Source organism: Prionailurus viverrinus, chromosome A2 (genome assembly GCF_022837055.1).
Source record: "Prionailurus viverrinus isolate Anna chromosome A2, UM_Priviv_1.0, whole genome shotgun sequence".
Lineage (NCBI taxonomy): Eukaryota > Metazoa > Chordata > Mammalia > Carnivora > Felidae > Prionailurus > Prionailurus viverrinus.
This window is the reverse complement of record NC_062562.1, coordinates 41,844,466-41,849,990: the sequence shown is the minus strand read 5'-3', so window position 1 is coordinate 41,849,990 and position 5,525 is coordinate 41,844,466. Positions and strand designations below refer to the sequence as shown.

Sequence of the window (5,525 nt, the reverse complement as noted above, 5' to 3'; positions counted from 1 at the left end):
ATGACACTTTCCACGACAGAATAACCTCCTGCTTTCCCACACCACTAATGTTGCTACTCTTGCAAGATACCTATACATGTGGAAAAACTTGTCAGCTTTTGCCAGGGCCAGAAGATGAAAACTAGAGCGTGTCCTAATCAGTTAATTTGTTATTGTAAGCTCAGCTGACATCTTGGGGTTGGACCCATAAAATCTGGCCATTTTTCATTTATCATCTGCAAAGTGCAGAACTCCTTAGCCCTTAGTCACAGTTTCCTCTCAATATCTTAAAGCTGGGATCAGTCCCATCTGTGACTCATCCCCTCAGGGTTGAGGATGGGTGCTACTCATCAAAATCCAGAATGTCATTGTAGGAGTAACACTGGTAGCCTTTGGATGCATAGTAGGCCATGCGCAGGTGGTAAAATTCTGGCAGGAGCACCAGGGTGCCAAGGATCAGGACTGGACAAGCCTGTTTTCCCTCCCCCCACTCCCCACTCCTTCGCTGATATAGCCCACCAGCAGAAGGGAGCCTATGGCAATGAGAAAGGCACCAATCCAAACCAGGGCTGTAGCAAGCATAATGACCTTATATGGGATCTTAGTAGGGCTTTTTTTTTCTTTTTTAATTTTTTTAATGTTTATTTATTTTTGAGACAGAGAGAAAGAGAGAGAGAGAGCGCCAGCAGGGGAGGGGCAGAGAGAGAGGGAGACAGAGAATCCGAAGCAGGCTGCAGGCTCTGAGCTGTCAGCACAGAGCCCAACACAGGGATAGAACCCACGGACTGTGAGATCATGACCTTAGCCTAAGTCGGTCGCCTAACTAACTGACTGAGCCACCAGACACCCCAGGAGGGCTTTTCTTAAACTGAAGGTCAATGTAGCCATTATCTGTGCTGGAGAGCCTTGAATATTTCACTTTAGTATTGAGGATTCCAGCAGCCAGGATGTAGGAGAGAGCATCATAACAGGCTGACACAGCTACAGTTGGAGAGCCGCACTAAGCCACCCATGCACCAACAGCTCACTGCCCATTGGCAGCAGAAGCACCTGAGTCCTCATGGTATGCCTCACCTAACTGCCCCCTCACCCTTCAGTATACTATCAATATTTTATTTATTTTTTAAAGGTTATTTATTTCGAGAGAGATCGTACATGTGCGAGAAGGGCAGAAAGAGAGGGAGAGAGAGAATCCCAAGCAGGCTTCATGCAGTTAGCACAGAGCCCAGTGCAGGGCTCATTGCCATGAACTGTGAGATCATGACCTGAGCTGAAATCAATAGGCCATCGCTTAACTGACTGAGGCACCCATGCACCCCAATGTTTTACAGATCATTTTAAATTTGCCTACATGTGTTAAGTGCACTGATATCTAATGCATCCTCTATGACTATATCTAGTACTGTGATATTTTGCATAATATCTAAAAACCATAAACATAATCATAAAGACACTAGGAAGATCTTATGTGCCAAAAGTGTCCGGAAGAGGAAATCTATGGGGGCCTGTTGATAGCCTGTTGATGGCTCTGTGTGGATAAGACAACCAGTCCAATGGCTGTATCTTTTACTATGCATCCTGCTGTCTGCAGCATTCTATAGCACTGTCAACTCAGATTTGCAAAGGTGAAAAGGGTAATGGTACCAGAAAGATTCAAACAAAGTTTCCACCAATTCATTAAAAAATCAATTTGCAAGCAAAGAGAGGATATCACGTATTAGTAACCTCTTATTTATCAAGTTAAATGAATCCATTTTTTTTTAATATCAAAGAACTGATCCTGCAAGTAGGGTAATTTCAGACATAAGAATTGCTTTGATTATTGTTTTGTTTTGAACCTATCCTTACATGAAGTTTTTCCTTACAAGATGGTGAAGGATATTGCTTTTGGAATAATAATTCAGAGGAAAAAATACCAGTATGCTTGTTTACAAGCATACATATGCTTGTATATATGGACACATAACAACTTTCTGGGGTTTTCTGGCCCTTTCAGTTTTTCAATTTCACATTACCTTGGATTGAGGATACATAAAATTTAGGCAAGGAAGAAATAGAATAATATATATAACATAGTGTGGTATGCTATAACATACTTTTGTAGTGGGAACACTTAAGCAAATGCATATAAATGGGCACAATTGTAGCTTATTTATTATATATTGAGAACAGTGGGCCATCTGGCATTGAGAGGTGTGTTGGAGAAGAGCGGTAGCAAGAAGAGAGGCAGTGGATGAGGAGTATTCAGAATGAAGCAAAGGAGTTTGTATTTATATGAATTTCGGTTAGAGCATTCATGGAAGATTAAAGTGACAGCAGAAGTGTCATGGCTCTAGAAGTGTGACCTTTCATGATGAGTAAATGGATTCGAAGAGAGAGAGGAGCCAAAAAATGAGCTAGGGAGATACTGCAATGATCCAAGCATGATGTTGATACGGGGGCAGGATGGGGATGGAGGGCGTGATATACAGGAAAAAATACTTCAAAGACAGAATTGAGAGAATCTAGTGTTTTTATTCCCTGTAAGGAAACCCTAAACTAAGGATTCAAGTTGGATGGAAAATGGGAGAGAAGTCTTCATAGAAGCACCAACTCTGAGATTTGGGGCTCATCATCTTTTCCCTTGAAACTCCATTTTTTTACACCTGTAAAACACATTACCAACAGAGGCTTTCAGCTCTGAAATGTAGGTTTCTAGAATACAATACACTGGAAGAATGGCCAGAGTAAAAAGGACTTCACTGAGATAAAGAAAAGGTAAGAATGGGTAGTTGTTTGAATAGTAATATATATAATTGAGCATTTAATATATACCAAGGATTGTATTAATTTAAAAAAATTTTAGTATCCTCTTTAGTTCTCATAACATACGAATAAGAGAAGAGACATATAAATAAAAGAAGAAAGGAAGAAAACCAAATAAAGAGAACTACTTGTCAAGTGAGGCAGCAAAGTATCCTCCGGGGAAAGATTAGACAAACTGAAAGGGTAGAAATCTGAGGGTTTTGGGGAATGTGGAAGTCTCCATCAAGTCTGGCTGAAGTGGCTTGGGGTTTAGTTTAATATGAACTCGATGATATCTCTTGTTTATTTCACTCCCAATGGCTCATCTGAAGAGAAAGAGCAGTGACACCCATCTTAGCGTGCACTTACCAGCAGGGTTGTGAATCTTCTTTTTTTTTTCTCCTACTTGCCAACCACAGACCACTAAATTCCTGTAGCTGCCTCATTACTACACCATTTCAGCAGCAAATGCATTGTTCTGCACCTTTCTTGACCAGGAGCAAAGTAGGGAACAATTCTTTAGGTGACATTAGCACTTGAACTTAGATTAACGATGCCAAATCTGATTTATATTGTCTTTCCCCAGCCATATGATCTAGCATTCTCCCTGCCCTTTCACTGCGGCTGTACATTAAGCTGCATGCTTTAGAGGTTTTCTCCAACAACTCCCAGACCACTTTCCTAATCAGTATTCAACAGTATCTTTCCTTTCAGCAGATGCACATTTTCTTCTCCCTTTGTTCTTATATTTATTCTTCTAAGTTTTATTGACATCAACTGCCTTTGTTGTTTATCAGCCTACTTTAAATAATGACCACAAGACCTAAAAAAATATACATGTAAGTTGCTCGATAGCAAAACACACAAAACTGTTTATAGAAAAATTAAGAGAAAAAAATTTATGAGGGATACCTAAAAAAAGACATTGTTCTTCATTTGGATGATCCAATAGTGACAGAATTTTCAAAGTTTTAAGATTTATAGTGGAATCTTGTGTTAGCCCCTTCATAAAGCATTTTATGTATCTAAGTGTGTATAAAATTATTTTAATCAAAATAGGGACAGTGGCTTCAATTTATTTTTGGAAGATGAAGAACTAATACATTCTTGCTTTATGAAGTTATTACAAGACTTACTTTTTGAAAAAAGGCCTGCATATTATATTTTAAAAGACAATTTGTTGCAAAAGCGTCATTCAGTCTTATATAAAAATCATTTTCAATTTTCTTGATATGAAAATGTGAAAAGCTTGATGAAAATCAAAGAATATGAGATGTTGGTTAAAGATAATCATCTTTTCATTCCAGGCTCACAGACTGTGCCAGGGAGAAAACACAGGCAAACAAAAGCATTAAGTCCCCAGGCTTCCAAATGAGGAATAGTCATGATCACAATCCGTCAGTTCACTCAAGTAGTGTTCACAGTGACTCACCAGTTGAATTCTGGCTCTAATTGCCATTACTCAAACTATGCCTATTTATCACCAGACAGGACAAAATGGCTGTCTTTGTAGCCCAGCTTTACAGCAGCACATTTGCCACAATCAGCACTTGTGGCTGTTCTCAATTCATGCTCCCAAGAATACAAATTGCACTGAATGGTGAGAAATAGCAATACGAATAATTCTTAAATTCTAAGTCAATCAGATTATGCATCCATCCATCCACCCATCCATCTAATGTATATGTGGTAGACATTGTCCTAAATGTTGGGAATAAATGGTGATTAGGCAATTTCATTCTCATTTTGGCTGTGCTGAAATTAGAAAGATCCCAGAGAAGATATTCATGGACTCAGCTGATATGTCACATTGTGACCCAATTATTCTGCAGTGAGTGTGGTGTTACGTGAATAACCTAAGGAGGTATGAAACCAAGTTGTCTATCAGCCTCTTTACCTCTGTGACCACAGCACTGGTTTGAACTGCCATCATGTTTGCCTGCATTACCTCAATCACTGTCTCAGTGGTCATCCTTCTCCTCTTTTATTCCCATCCAGTCCAATCTCAACAGAATCACTAGAAGGATCTCATGAAAATATGTCAAATCGTGTCACTCTTCTGCTCTTCCAATGGCTTCCATCTACCTTGGAGTAAAAGTCAAAGTTGTCACAGGGTGCCTGGGTGGTGCAGTTAGTTAAGCATCCTACTTCAGTTCAGGTTGTGATCTCACAGTTTGTGAGTTCAAGACCTGTATCAGGCTCTGTGCTGACAGCTCAGAGCCTGGAGCCCGCTTTGGATTCTGTGTCTCCCTCTCCCTCTGCCACTCCTCCACTTGTGCTTAGTCTGTCTGTCCGTCTGTCTGTCTCTCTCTCTCTCTCTCTCTCTCTTTAAAAATAAAGAAATCTTAAAAATTTTTTTAAGTTAAAGTTGTTACAAAATGCTTATAAATGTCCTAAGAGATCTTCACTCTTAGCCTCCTGTTGTGTCTAACCTGGCTTCCTCCCTATCTCTACTCTCTTCTCTCCTCCCTCCACCAGCTCTCTTTCTTTGAATAGGTATACTCTTGCCTCAGGGTTTGAACTTGATGTTCCATCTGCTGGATCACTTTTATTCCAGATATCCACTTGCATGGCTCCCTTATTTCCTTAAGGTTTTCACTCAAATGTTCCCCTTCTCACAGAGAGATAACATGACTAGCCTATTTCAATCTGTACACAGCCCAATCTCATTCATCAGGTTCTTGCTAGCATTTCCCTCCATCCTGGTTTCATTTTACACCCCACCCAAAATACATGATAACAATTGAAAACATGACTTGCTT

General features: G+C 39.9%; 1 pseudogene; it reads right to left on the bottom strand.

Annotated features, from left to right (window-relative positions):
* Positions 1 to 322: 322 nt before the first annotated feature.
* Positions 323 to 4,735, bottom strand: LOC125153202 (transmembrane protein 230-like; annotated as a pseudogene).
* Between the last annotated feature and the right edge of the window lie 790 nt (positions 4,736 to 5,525).